The sequence below is a fragment of the Engystomops pustulosus genome, chromosome 6 (assembly GCF_040894005.1).
Source record: "Engystomops pustulosus chromosome 6, aEngPut4.maternal, whole genome shotgun sequence".
In the NCBI taxonomy this organism is placed as follows: Eukaryota; Metazoa; Chordata; class Amphibia; order Anura; family Leptodactylidae; genus Engystomops; species Engystomops pustulosus.
In genome coordinates this window covers 41,029,556-41,045,778 of record NC_092416.1, presented here as the reverse complement: position 1 = coordinate 41,045,778, position 16,223 = coordinate 41,029,556, and the positions used below count along the sequence as shown (strand labels likewise).

General features: G+C 43.1%; 1 long non-coding RNA gene across 1 annotated transcript; it reads left to right on the top strand.

Moving 5' to 3' along the window:
- The first annotated feature begins 13,381 nt into the window (after positions 1 to 13,381).
- Positions 13,382 to 15,778, top strand: LOC140065666 (uncharacterized). The gene is made up of 3 exons (XR_011848004.1): positions 13,382 to 13,483; positions 13,573 to 13,727; positions 15,735 to 15,778. It is a non-coding gene; the product is annotated as an uncharacterized lncRNA (long non-coding RNA).
- Positions 15,779 to 16,223: the final 445 nt, after the last annotated feature.

Genomic DNA, 16,223 nt, shown 5'->3' with positions numbered 1-16,223 from the left:
AGTGCTCATGAATATTTTAAAGGGTTTGTGATTGGTTGCCATGGGCAACTAGAAATATTCTGACTTTCAGACAGCTTGATAAATATGCCCCATTATATTTTATCTGTGCATATCCTAGACACAATGGGGCTTATTTACTAAGGGTCCGTGGATCGCACTTTCATTGTATTTTCGATTTGCGCTGCTGTGACAGGTATTTAATTGGGAATTGTGTCGCACGCAATCGGATTGTGGCACGCTGGTTTTCATGCGGCAGAAATCGGAGGACAGACCGTCGGACAATTTGACTTCTTCGGACTGAGTACGGGATTTAAGATTCAGATACTGTCGCAAGACAATGCACTTACATACACTGGGAGAAGAAGGTAAACTCCGGCAGACCTGAGCGGGGAAGCGACACATGCAGGACATCGGGTGCACAATCTTAGTTAGTGAGAGTGCATTATCATCGGACACTCCGTACTATGTGAACTACTCCGGATGGGTAAGTAAATGCGCCCCAATTTGCACTACTGTCACACGACTGCTTAATGTATTGCAAATTGGTGTAATCATTTCTAGGTGGCACTACAGAGAGTGACAAACTTAATGGGGGAGAAGTTCCCCAGGCTTGTACGCCAGTTTTCTTCTGAAGATGAGGAACATGAGGACAATCACTTTAATAATTATATGTTACCCCCTCCTGCCTTTACTTTATAAACAGTGTTAACATTATTCACATTATTATATTATATAAAGACCCCATACCCTTCCTCCAAGACACACATAATTATCAATTACGTTATAGTTGCTCCATAAATTTTAAGTACTGTGTCCCCTTTATTTGTTTTCGAAACTATTGGTATATAAAAATTAAAAAACTCATCTACTCACGTAAACAATGCAGCTGCACCGTATGGAAAATGAAGCAAGGATCGTAATGGAATCATGCCACTATCAATGGCCCCTGCGTCTTAAAGATTCAGATGTTATTTACGGTTGTAGCTTAAGTAGTGATGACCGAGAGGCCTAAAGACGAGGCAAAAGTAAACAGAACACACAACTATAACATAGGCTTTGATAGTTTATATAGTTTTAGGGTCCGATATGTCCATCATGGGCCACAACCTAACAATTCTAACTATAAGAGTCTGCTACCACAGCCCAAATTACAATGTTTAGTGCTAGTCTCCATCTATTGGCCCACTACCGCTCCATCCCAGACACCTACCCCAAGTACATCCCAGCATTCTGTATGAGCAATAACATAGCATGGTGAGATATATAAATACACAGGTAGTCTCCCACTTAAGAACACCCAACTTACAGACGACTCCTAGTTACAAACGGACCTTTGGATGTTGGTAATTTACTGTTCCTTAGCCTTAGGCTACAATGATCAGCTTTAAGAGGTATTAAAGGTGTCGGAATTACACTTTGTTGTTAATCCTGGTTCTTATGGCAATCCAACAATTTTACAATCCAATTGTCACAGAGACAAAAATTTTGGCTGCATTTACAATTATAAAATACACAGTTCACAGAGATTGTCTCTGTGTGAGCAGTGAAATAGATTTGCGGTAGGTTCAAGAGTCACTATCTTGGTTTCCAGGCTTCAGCTTTCCCTGATCAGACATGAATCTATTCAATTTTACAGGCCAATTCTATTTTCTATTTGATAAAGAGAAAGCTTGAACTCACTAGAGGACCAGGAAACTGCTCCATGATCCCCTTTCCTCCATCCTGCCCCCCCCCCCCCCAATGAAATCTTTCTGTCTGAATGCTAAGTTAAATACTTGCTTGACGCTTGGTCAAAGTTCTACTTCATTGCATTTAAGTGGATACTACCCTACAAGGTAGTTTGCTCCTAAGGTAGGTACAACCAATATTACCACAGACACAGGGTAGACTATTTAAGTGAATATAGTGACCTACAGTTATACCTCTGACTGAAATTAGGTCAAAAATTGAGGAGAATTTACTTAATCCAGAATAAACAGTCTAGCAGTCCAATAAAAAAAATTATATTTTTGTACATTTCGGTCTAGTTAATTCAGACCTTCATCAGGCACGGAATGCAAGGTATAAGTGGAAATGAAGATGAGATGCGGTGCTATGACCGCTGGAGCGCAGGTGGAAAGGAGGAAAAGTGGGTGCTCCCGCTGGAGAGATGAGACACGGTGATACAGAACATGTTTATGTGTGCCACTTACATCAGACACAGTGCCCTCCATGGTAACCACAGTGCCCCCACATCTGTTAAAAGGCCCCCCGTATAGTATAGTATCCCCAAGTGCAGCCACAGTGCCCCCCACAGCAGGCAGAGTGCCTTCTACAGCTGCCATAGAGCCCTCCACGATAGCCAAACTGCCCCTACAGCTGTTAGCGCGACCACCATAGTAGTCCCAGTGTCTCCCAGTGTAGCCACAGTCAGGGCCGATTCTAGCATATTTGCTGCCTGAGGCGAATATTAAAATGCTGCCCCCCCGTCCCCCTGTTAAGTAAATCCTTAAAGTTTACTAACAATTAACAACCCTACAGGCAGCTCCCTGACACTGTGTGACTGACTACAGGTTCTGGGAGTCATTAGTGGCATCTAGTACCTTATAGATGACAATCTCTTCCATCAGTAGAACTTTATTCCGGGTTCTCCAATCCATGACGTATAAAAGGTGAATTCACGGGCAGATATCTTCAGCTCCGTGCAGCATCTCCCCCCGGCGTCCCTAAAAATACCACAGTCACTTACAGTATGAAGTCTCCTGGATAACAACACTGCGCTCCTAAATAATATATACCCCTCACAACACAACTGACCGCACTCTCCCCACATATAACACATCCCTTCATTATCCCTGCTCTCATATATTTAAAGGCCTCGTTATTAACCACCCAATTAAATTATATACAGCTCCCATATACAGATCCCCTACAGCTTAAATAAAATCTTGCCCCACATATACAGCCCCCCAGCTTAGTAATATACTGTACCCCATATACAGCCCCCCAGCTTAGTAATATACTGTACCCCATATACATCCCCCCAGCTTAGTAATATACTGTATCCCATATACATCCCCCAGCTTAGTAATATACTGTACCCCATATACATCCCCCTAGCTTAGTAATATACTGTATCCCATATACATACCCCAGCTTAGTAATATACTGTATCCCATATACAGCCCCCCAGCTTAGTAATATACTGTATCCCATATACATCCCCCAGCTTAGTAATATACTGTACACCATATACATCCCCCAGCTTAGGAATATACTGGATCCCATATACAGCCCCCCAGCCTAGTAATATACTGTACCCCATATACAGCCCCCAGCTTAGTAATATACTGTACCCCATATACAGCCCCCCCCCCAGCTTAGTAATATACTGTACCCCATATAAAGCCCCCAGCTTAGGAATATACTGGATCCCATATACAGCCTCCCAGCTTAGTAATATACTGTATCCCATATACAGCCCCCCAGCTTAGTAATATACTGTATCCCATATACATCCCCCAGCTTTGTAATATACTGTACCCCATATACATCCCCCAGCTTAGGAATATACTGGATCCCATATACAGCCCCCCAGCTTAGTAATATACTGTACCCCATATAAAGCCCCCAGCTTAGGAATATACTGGATCCCATATACAGCCCCCCAGCTTAGTAATATACTGTACCCCATATACAGCCCCCCAGCTTAGTAATATACTGTATCCCATATACAGCCCCCCAGCTTAGTAATATACTGTACCCCATATACAGCCCCCAGCTTAGTAATATACTGTATCCCATATACAGCCCCCCAGCTTAGTAATATACTGTACCCCATATACATCCCCCAGCTTAGTAATATACTGTATCCCATATACAGCCCCAGCCTAGTAATATACTGTACCCCATATACAGCCCTCCCAGCTTAGTAATATACTGTATCCCATATACAGCCTCCCAGCTTAGTAATATACTGTATCCCATATACAGCCTCCCAGCTTAGTAATATACTGTACCCCATATACAGCCCCCCAGCTTAGTAATATACTGTATCCCATATACAGCCCCCCCGGCTTAGTAATATACTGTATCCCATATACAGCCCCCCAGCTTAGTAATATACTGTATCCCATATACAGCCCCCCCGGCTTAGTAATATACTGATCCCATATACAGCCCCCAGCTTAGTAATATACTGTATCCCATATACAGCCCCCCAGCTTAGTAATATACTGTATCCCTTATACAGCCTCCCAGCTTAGTAATATACTGTATCCCATATACAGCCCCCCAGCTTAGTAATATACTGTATCCCATATACAGCCTCCCAGCTTAGTAATATACTGTATCCCATATACAGCCCCCCAGCTTAGTAATATACTGTATCTCATATACAGCCCCCCAGCTTAGTAATATACTGTATCCCATATACAGCCCCCCAGCTTAGTAATATACTGTATCCCATATACAGCCCCCCAGCTTAGTAATATACTGTATCTCATATACATCCCCCCAGCTTAGTAATATACTGTACCCCATATACATCCCCCCAGCTTAGTAATATACTGTATCCCATATACAGCCCCCCCAGCTTAGTAATATACTGTATCCCATATACAGCCCCCCCAGCTTAGTAATATACTGTATCCCATATACATCCCCCAGCTTAGTAATATACTGTATCCCATATACAGCCCCCCCAGCTTAGTAATATACTGTATCCCATATACAGCCCCAGCTTAGTAATATACTGTATCCCATATACAGCCCCAGCTTAGTAATATACTGTACCCCATATACATCCCCCCAGCTTAGTAATATACTGTATCCCATATACAGCCCCCCAGCTTAGTAATATACTGTTTCCCATATACATCCCCCAGCTTAGTAATATACTGTATCCCATATACAGCCTCCCAGCTTAGTAATATACTGTATCCCATATACAGCCTCCCAGCTTAGTAATATACTGTATCCCATATACAGCCCCCCAGCTTAGTAATATACTGTATCCCATATACATCCCCCAGCTTAGTAATATGCTGTACCCCATATACAGCCCCCCAGCTTAGTAATATACTGTATCCCATATACAGCCCCCCAGCTTAGTAATATACTGTATCCCATATACAGCCCCCAGCTTAGTGATATACTGTATCCCATATACATCCCCCCAGCTTAGTAATATACTGTATCCCATATACATCCCCCCAGCTTAGTAATATACTGTATCCCATATACATCCCCCCAGCTTAGTAATATACTGTATCCCATATACATCCCCCCAGCTTAGTAATATACTGTTTCCCATATACATCCCCCAGCTTAGTAATATACTGTACCCCATATACAGCCCCCCAGCTTAGTAATATATTGTATCCCATATACAGCCCCCAGCTTAGTGATATATAATATATAGCATCTCCCCCCCAGTATAAAATAATTATGGCCCCATATAATATATATAGCATCCCCTCCCCCTAGTATAAAATAATTATAGCCCCAAATCCCCAAATAAAATATAGCATCCTCTCCCCCTAGTATAAAATAATTATGGCCCCAAATAATATATATAGCATCTCCCCCCTAGTATAAAATAATTATGGCCCCAAATAATACATATAGCATCCCCCCCCAGTATAAAATAATTATGGCCCCAAATAATACATATAGCATCCCCCCCCAGTATAAAATAATTATGGCCTCAAATAATACAAATAGCATCCCCCCCCTAGTATAAAATAATTATGGCCCCAAATAATACATATAGCACCCCCCCCTAGTATAAAATAATTATGGCCCCATATGATATCTATAGCGTCCCCCCCTCCCCCAGTATTAAACGTTTTCTAGCCCTATATAGTACCCCCCCTCCCAGTATAACATGAAACCTCCCCACATTTAATTAAAGTACATGAAAAATAATAAAATCCTACTCACTTGCAGGCAGCTGCTCCCTCGGCGCGGCTCCGGTCTTCACGCGGCCTTCACTCCGGTCTTCCTGTGAGCCGCGGCTCCGCACAGTGACACAGGCGCATGACGTCATGACGCCTGTGTCACTGCTTAGGACGGAGCGCGCAGCTGCCGGAAAGGCGCTGCATCGCTCCGCATATAAATCGCGCCTGTGTCTTAAAGAGACAGGCGCGATTTATTTAGCTGGTGGGCGATTCGGGCGTTAATGGACGCCTGAATCGCCCACTTTAGAGCGGCAAATTTCGCCGCCTTTTACAGGCAGCCGCCTGAGGCGAGATTCTCATCTCGCCTCATGGCAGATGCGGCCCTGGCCACAGTGCCCCCCCCCCCCCCTCCCCCATAGTAGTCACAGAGCCACAGTGAAAATAAAAAAAATTTACTCACCTTTCCCCATTTCCCCAAAGCCGTGGCCCTCATCTTCTTTACTTCTGTGAATGCCGACTGTACAGGCCGGCTTTGCGTTTACAGCAGTAAAGAAGATGACGGTCGCTGCTTCAGGGCAGCGGAGAAAGGTGAGTCGCCCATGCGCTGCCGGCAAAGCTTAACATTAAAGAGTTCACACCCGCGATCGGTTCTAGCGTCGGTGTTCCCCTTAACCCAGCTTATAAGACTAACCGCAACTTCTTAAAAGATTTCGGGGGTTAAAAGGTTGTCTTATACGCTGGAAAATACAGTAATGTATTTACAGGAGGGAAGTCCTTTTTCACTATTTTCATTTGATTCTCACTCTCCTTCTAGTTTCACTTTGATATCTCTGCTGAACTCTGTCTTGCTAAAAGGATGACCTGGACTTGGGCTGGATGTATAGCTCACGCAATGGTATTAGGGAGGCGTGAAGCAGAAAAATAGGGAATGATATACGATATGCCAAATTCATCAAACATCTTGTGATATTTTATTTAAACCAAAATGTACATACGGGGAAATGTACATTTCATTTATTACGATAATGCGTAAAAGATAGTAATTTTATTATTTCAGGTTAAAAATATAGTACCATAATTCATTATTAGACAAAAAAAGATAAAGACATGGGATAAAACCCATAGGGGCACATTTACTTACCCTTCCCGTCGCGATCCCAGTGGCGCGTTGTCCGACGAGGACTCGGAGCTGCCACGATTCACTAAGATCGTACACCCGATATCCTGCACGTGCCGCTTCCCGCTCAGGTCCGCTGGAGTTCACCATCTTCTTCCCGGTGCATGTAAGTGCATGGCTTGCGACAGAATTTTGAATGTTAAATCCCGCGTGTTGTCCGAATCCGTCGGATCGTCCGATGGCCCGCCCCCTGATTTGTGTCGCGTGAAAGCCATCGCTGATGCAGCAAAATCCGATCGATTGCAACAAAAACCCCTTCTAAATGCGTCACACATTGGAAAGCGTCGGATATTCCGACAATAGTGCAGTACATGGACCCTTAGTAAATGAGCCCCATTGGGGCACATTTACTTACCCGGTCCATTTGCGTTCCAGTGGTGGCTTCTCCGACGAGCGTTCGGATCTTCCGGCGATTCATGAAGGTCCTGCGCCCGATGTCCACCAGGTGTCGCTGTTGCGCCGAAGTCCGCCGAGGTGCCCCGGAGTTCATCGTCTTCATTGTGTGGTGCATGTGAGTATGGCCCGTGCGACCAATTTTTTAAAAAAAATGTGGCGGTTTTTCCGAACCCGGCGGGTTTTCATTCGGCCACGCCCCCCGATTTCCGTTGTGTGCATGCCAGCGCCGATGCGCCACAATCCGATCGTGTGCGCCAAAATCCCGGGGCAATACAGGAAAAATCGGCGCAAATCGGAAATATTCGGGTAACACGTCGGGAAAACGCGAATCGGGCCCTTAGTAAATGACCCCCATTGTGTGTGCATAGCTGGTATGGAACCACCACACACATGTATAATATTATAAGTCAGTGCAAAATATCACGCACCCAACAATGCAATTCACAACCACTATAATAGTGAGGTAGTAAATAGATAACCCATAATGAAGACATATACAAGCATCAACCTCAACAAGGATCACATACAAATACTAAATACTACTTACATCAAAATCGGGTACAAAATATGGTGTCCCAAATTCAGTGCTTTTCGGAGCAAACTCCTTTGTCAGGAGGATGTAAGTAGTATTTACTATTTGTATGTGATGCTGGTTGAGGTTGAGCATTATATACGTCTGGGGGTTCCATACCAGCTACGCACACACTATGGGGGTCATTTACTAAGGGCCCGATTCGCGTTTTCCCGACGTGTTACCCGAATATTTCCGATTTGCGCCGATTGTACCTGAATTGCCCCAGGATTTTGGCGCACGCGATCGGATTGTGGTGCATCGGCGCTGGCATGCACGCAACGGAAATCGGGGGGCGTGGCCGAACGAAAACCCGACGTATTTGGAAAGACCGCCGCATTTAAAAAACGAAAATGTGTCGCTTGGGAAGCGCTTACCTTCACCTGGTCCAGCTTGGTGTATTCCGGCGCGTTCAGATGATTTTCAGCGCAGCAGCGCCACCTGGTGGACGGCGGAGGAACTACCTTCATAAATCCCGTCCGGACCCGAATCCTGTTCAGAGAACGCGACGCTGGATCGCGAATGGGCCAGGTAAGTAAATCTGCCCCTATGTGTTGTATCCCATGTCGGTTTTATCCTTATTTGTCTAATAATGAGTTATGGTACTATATTTTTAACCTGCAATAATAAATTTACTATTTTTTACGCATTATCGTGCAGTAATATATATCCATACTGATATTTGTTGCAGCGATACCTTTTATGTATGTTGCAATATTTTTTGGCTACATTGACCTGTTGATATTTTAGATCATAGATAAGATATATTGGGGCAGATTTACTTACCCGGTCCATTCGCGATCCAGCGGCACGTTCTCTGCGGAGGATTCGGGTTCTGCTGGGATTCACTAAGGTAGTTCCTCCGACATCCACCAGGTGTAGCTGCTGTGCTGAAGTTCATCGTCCTATCGTTGGTGCAGGTAAGCACGTGTCAAGCGACACCTTTTTTTTTTAATGCGGCGGTTTTCCCGAATCCGTCGGGTTTTCCATACGGCCACGCCCTCGATTTCCGTCGCGTGCATACCGGCCCCGGTGCGCCACAATCCGATCGCGTGTGCCAAAAACCTGGGGCAATTCAGGGAAAATTGTCGGAAATCGGACATTTTCGGATAACCGGTCAGAAAAACCCTTAGTAAATGACCCCCATTATATTAAGTGTAAAGAAGCTAGAAATTTCCGATTCATTTGGAAACATCTGTAATGTAGACATGTAGATAGTCTCATCATTCACTAAAGTTTTCCCAGGTTATGGTATTTTTATACTAATGGGTTGTGTATTGTAATTATATTGTACAGTGTTAATGTATTCTAATCCCTGTGGTCCTATAACACAATGTTGAGGTTTGCTTGGCACCTCAGAAATGTACATTAAGGTCTCAGAGGACTTTTAAGTGAACAAGACTACAAGATGTTTAGAATATATTCGGAGAAGTTGGCACAATTGGATAATCATTTGTAGGAAAAGTATAGTAGTTCATCAATGTAAAAGCTTGAATATCTTAGATGCAAATAACATTGTTAATTATTCATGTGCCAGTCTTACTATATGTGTTTTTGTTTTTGATTTTTATCTTTATTAAGGTATTCTCATAGATATTCCACTTTTGTTTTAATGCTCCTTTTGTTACCGATGTTGGAAAAGAATTTGTGTCATATCAGGTCATTGTAACATCTGTGCCAGCATTGTCTTCTGTCTGCAGAATGTGTTGGCTTTCCCTCTATGTGCTACTGTATGTATGTGAACTGTGGCTAAGGTTGCTTCTGTAATGGGACTAATTGAACCACACCCTCTTCTGCAGCTCAGCTCCGTCCAGCAATAGGTTAACTTAAGTGATAGAGAGTCGATTCAGTCAGCTGCTGGGGGCGGCGACCAGGGAATCCTTTATATATCTTCCCAGTTCCATTAAAGCCTGCTGGCTTTACTAGTCTCCTGATAATTTCTTCCTGATACTTTCTTCATTTCTGCTTGCTTTCTGCTTACTTTACTACACTGTGTATCCGACCTCTGCTTCATTATTTGACCATTCTCTTGTTTCTCAATTCTGTGCATAACCGCCATCTTGACCTATTTCTGTCTGACTTTGCTTGCTGTCTGTTGTCTTTCCGTCTGTGTTGGACTTCTTTCCTGTGCACTCAGTCAGTGTATGAGTTGTCCATCAGAAGTCCCTAACCAATAGGATTTGCAAGGCTTGTATGTGACGGTTGTTGTGGGTTGGTCTAGGGTTTGAAACCCCTTCTCTACCATTGACAGTCATTAAATCAGATTGAAGCACTAGGAGTCATAGTGGTGGATTTATCACAACTTGCCACATCGAGTCAGGAGTCTAACTAGAATTCGATGGGGCCCACAGGTAAAATTTGACAGGGGCTCCCAAATTGTACATTGTGGTGTACAAATATACAAGTCACCAAAATGTGCAGTTACACCACAATTAAAATAAATTTTGAGCCATAACCTCAATCCTTAGTTGCTCTCAGATAGCATAATGTTCCCCCTCACTTATGCAAATGGTTTGGTCTCTATTAATTTGCTAACACAATTAATTTGCTTACCCACAGTGGATAAAAACACAGTGTTACAGCATGTGGCCATGGTCAAATTTCTATCCACTGGAAAAAGGCAAATGGAATTAACTTTGATGCATCAGGAGAGTATCACATGGACAGCTAGAGACTGTAAATGTTGGGATAACAGTGTAATAGCCCTTCTTACTTTATTTTTCCACCCAATCTAAAAGATCTAAGAGATCAAAACATACAATTAGGAGCCTGGACAACCATCACTACCTACAGGCAGACATCACTCACTGTTCAAATCAGGCTATAGTTGTTTCATTTTGTTTCTTTGCTGACCTCGTCTGTTCTGTCTTCTATCTGGCGAACTCCTTGCCGTTGCCAATCCTTCTTCAACAGGCACAGTGCATCATGGTGTCTTCTTGCAGGAGAAGGACATTCACTCTCCTGAATGGCCAGGTGACTTAAGCCTTTGAGGGAACATCTCCACACTGCTTCCCTAAAAATATCACAGACATTTAAAGTGTATTGTCTCCTAGATAACAACTATGTCCCTTACTGTGCTCGACAGTCACTTTTGCCACTCAAAACTGACCAGAATGTGTCCTTTGCTTATACAGATGATCCACTTTGACCCTCAATATTTTAGTATATACTACCATATAGTTGATCCCTCATTAATTCATATTTAACACCATCATGTCCTTATTAATCGATTTAGCACATCACCCCACTTTAAAATGGAACAGAGCACCCACTTACTTTGAAAAAGAGGACAGCACACCTATTTTAAAATAGAGCACAGTACCTCCCCCTTGAAATGGAGCAAGCGCACCCAGTTTACAATGTAACCCTTTGATATAGGTCACTCCTCCTTTTTGATATTGGGAACAGCAACCCCCTCCCTTGATATAGGGCATAGCACCCCCCAGCCCCCATTCATATGGAGCACTGGATCGCACTTTGAAATAGGGGGTACCTCACACCCACCTTTCATATGGAGCACTGCACTCCTATTTGATATGGAGTACAGCAAACGCCAGCTTTGATATGGGGAACAGCATCACCCCACCCTCTTTGATATGGGGCATAGCAGTCCCCTCTCCCCCTTCCCCATCTCCCCATCTCCCCATCTCCCCATTATGCATAAAACTCTAACATTTGTACAGCTTCTTGCTCCACGTGCATGCCACACGCTTCTCACAGAGGTTGCAGGTTCCACGATGCTACCCCTGCTTGCATCATCTTTAAAACACAGAAAGTGCTGATGATTGCCGTTCCAGCGACTACATAGTGGTATTTTAAAGAAGCACATACACATACCATTAAATACATTAACAGTATCTCTTTAAATGACATAATAGAAAATAAAATCTGAAAACTTGAAGTGTGAGTAGAAGATTTGGGTAGGGAGGAAAATGAGAACATTGCAAATGCTTCCATCGCAAAGTTCATGTAAGAAGATTCAATGGGTGAAAAGTTGGAAAGCAACACGTTCGCATGGTGTTTTTATGTTTGAAAACATATTACAAAAACAAAATGAAATACCATTTATTTTACTCAGGCTGAAAATGATGGGTGGCCACACATAGGTAAGCCCGATTTTAGAAAGCTTATCAGCTTGTGGAACCACGCCAGAAACTGCCAGCACTTAGCCTCAGCCTCAGCACTTAGCCTCAGCTTATGTTGCGGATAGACGGGGCCGGATTATAGGGAGATCTCCAAGGGCAGACGGCCCAGGGGGCTCACCACTTTGCCTTTAAAGGGGCCAAGTGTGGGTGATACGGGGAGTCGCCACCAGAATCTTCCTCAATTTACGCGGGTCCTGCTACCCAACTTGCCTCTGAACCGGCTTTGACAGCCAATTCAGAGAAGTGGGCAATATCCAAGACACTTCGGTGTATGGCAGAGCGAGGGAACAATAGGTTCCCTGCTCTGCCATTGAACTATCAGTGAACACAGGACATCGCTGTCCTGCCTTTGGCGGTGCAGTGACGTGACAAACGGCACCGCAAGGGAAGAGAAGGGGGTTAAAGGATGTCTATATATGAGTTACTGGTGGTGGGGGCCATCTTTATATGTGTTACTGGGGTTGGGGGTTATATATGTGTAACTGGGGGTGAGGGCCATCTATATAAGTGTTACAGGGAGTGGGGGCCATCTATATATGTGTTACAGGGGGTGGGGGCCATGCATATACTTATTACTAGGGGTGATGTATATATGTATTACTAGCAACACTAACTTTGTGGGGAGGGCCCCCAACAGTTTGCGCCTAGGGGCCCCCAGCACCCTTAATCTTGAATTGCGGATATAGGTGGTACTTTTTTCACGGTTTCATCTAACTTGTTGTGATTTATCAAATCCTTAAAAAAGAACAACAATTTGTCTGCACCGGCTGGAAAGTATTAGATCATAGTGAGACAAGAAGTCAAATGATAGGCTCAAAGATATCATATCTTCTGGAGAAATAACAGAGGAACAACACAGATGACTGCCAGCTTACAGATCGTCTTCAGATGACAAAGATGACACGTGTAGAAATTGATCCCCCATTATACATTTGTTATCTGGCTCTGGTGTTTACACAGGTTTTTGCATTTTTTTTCTATGCCGAGAAGGTAAACTTTTTCCCTGATCCTGTCTGACAACCACAAGGGGCTATTACATTTCCATTATACTATTAAGTACTTTCATTTGCACACTCATAGCTGACATGGCTTTAATGTAGTGATCAACTAATTGAAAAGACCGGCATTAGAGAGCGTCTGGCGTCATGCGGTGGGTGGGCAGGGAGGACACTGGATATAGAACTACCAAGCCGAATGAGATACTAGGATCACACTGACTATCGGCATTAAGAATCTATTGGAAAAACTCAAGAAATGCAGTATAAATGGACTTCACTGGGGATATGGATTCTATTTCTCATCAAAATATGCAGAGGTAAGTTTACATGAAGGACTAGTGTTATATAGGTGATAGACCACCTACCTATACATATACTATATTCTCCAAACTAACCTGCATTTCAGCCCAGGGAAACAAACCATCTCTAAAACCGCACCACGTAAGACTTATAGACCATCTAATGCATGGGTACAACAAGGGGGTGAGACCTGTGCAAGACTGGAGAAAGTCAACCGATGTATATATAGAAGAGTTCAATATCTACGCCATCTTGGAAGTGGTGAGTCTTAGAGTTTGTTACTTATTTTGTCTTGCCTTTCCCAAACTTAGTATTTTAGATCCCTCCGAGTGTTGATTTGAGGCTTTATGTATGTAGTGGGGAGGAACAATGAAAAAGCTGGGTTGTTACTATAATATAGAGGAATACACTGGAAATTACAGGAAATCTTATTATCATTCCTCACAGGAGGAAAGCCACAATAGCAAATCATGCAAACCCAATTTAAAGCTCGAAGACTAATTTGTTTTTAATCAAATGTTATGAAACAAAAGCAGAACATGATTATCCCAATGCCGGAGCCAAGGATTTGCATTGCAAGGCGCACTTTATTTTTACACTCTTTATAAACCATGGTTGAAAGCACGGGTGGGGCTGGCGGGGGCTTCTAGTCACCCCTAAAACAGAGATTTTACTGAAATACACTGATATACTAGAACTCTTATGCTCAGTAGTTTTTCCTCTGGATACTGTAAATCAATATAAGATTGAGATCTGTGTATTGCTTTATCATTGCCTTTTATTACTTATATCCCCCTTAGTTAACTTGTAAGGCAGACCCCTTAACATCAAGTCATGCTTGCTGTGAAGGGGGCTGCCTTACAAGTTAGCTAAGGAGCCATTGTTTTCCTTGTCGCATCCTGAGAAATGTATTTGCATTTTTCGCAAACAGCCCCCATAGGCAGGGTATGAAATATTCATTGTAGCTTACCCTCTGTTATATAAAAAAAATATGACCAATATTATAAATTATGTACTGTACTGTATTTTGGTTAGATACTTTCAGCAGTCTTTCAGAGCAGTGGGGAGGGGCTCTGGAACAGTTCATTGCAAAGAACAGAAAGCTCTTCAGACTGAAAGATCCACCCATTGGAGTTGCAGAAGCTGCAAATCTGGATTAAAAGTTCACTTTTTACAGCCCAGTTGCTACTTACTACACACACAAAGCTATAGTTATACTGCTCTCTAGTGCCTATAGCGAGCCCTGTCTACCATTTTCTTACGGTCAAAACTAATGACTAATTCCCTTTTAAGATATAGTTGGGAATGTGAGCTGCAGATAAAAATCCAGTTCGATACTATGTTCTCCACGGACCTTATCTCTTGGTTCGTTATGGCCCAATATATGGGCATCTAACGTGATTCTACCCCTCCAGACTGATCTTTAGAGGAAGAAATTGTGGGGTGGCCACAGCTTTATTAATTTTGAACATAATAACAGTACCAATACAATCGGTAAAACCTTGTCCTTAAACCAGGATTCTCTATTCCTGTCATGATCTTGAACAAAGCAGGAAGGGTGGGCGGACGTCTTGTGCTTCTATGAAAGTAAGACCCCAGAATCCCTCATGGGCCAAGCTTTATTACCCTCTAACCCCTCCTCTTTCAGCCAATCAGCTACTACCCCACTGGCCCGCCAAGATGCTCTCGAACCTTCTCCTGACCCTTCTCCCCAACTCCCATCTATTAACTATTTCAGAGCTCCTAAGCCTCTCAGTCTATCCTATCACTACACATAACATGAGACAACAAATGCAGCTTGTAACTCATTCTCTGTCTGAAATAGTTATACACAAAGGTGTAACTTAAAGCTGCTGGACCCCAAAGTAGAATGTTAAGATAATGGTCCACATTTATCATACTGGCTAGGGCAGTTTTCTGTCTGACTTACACATGTATTTATGAAGTGTCTGCACCAGTTTGGTGGCTCAGCTGTACTGTGTCCACCACTCCCCAAAATTCTGGACATAAAGGCATATTCCAGTGCCGATGCGGGGCCCAATATATTCATAGTACTGATATCCCTGTAAGAAACATCTTATCGACCCCTTAGTGCACCCTCTACACCCTCTCAGGCATTGCTGTGGACATCCTGCATTGCACAGCACGACAGAAACCTCAATTTCTGCATTTGACTTCTGAGCAGTTCTGGCTTTGTACATTATGTATAATTTTTTATTTCTTCTGGTACAAATTATCATAAACCTATGTCTCGCCCCATGTCATCAGGATGAAAGAAATCAAGTGTTCTCCACGTACAGCTGGTATTCACAGGTACATTCCAATTTTTATATTCTTAACAAACTTGAGATATAAATGTTTAGTTTTTATGTAACACATCGATTTAAGGAAATTTTTCCGAATCATGTTGCAATCTGGGAATAATAATGCTACTAGCAACACTCACATGGTATAGTTACACAGAGTGTCAGAATCAATATCAGGGGCATACCTATAGTGGTAGCAGCCATAGCAGCTGCTATGGGGCCCGCAGTATCAGGGGGCCCCATCATTCGACCTGACACACTAAAAAATGGAGGATGTGCACCATTATAACATTATAATATGTGATGTATATATGCTGTAAATGTATTTATATCTGTGATATGTATATGCTTTATGTGTCCATGGTGTGTATATACTGTATGTGTGTGTATATGATGTACTTTTATATATGCGCTCAATCCGCATCAGTCGGACTAACCGGCTGCACACCCC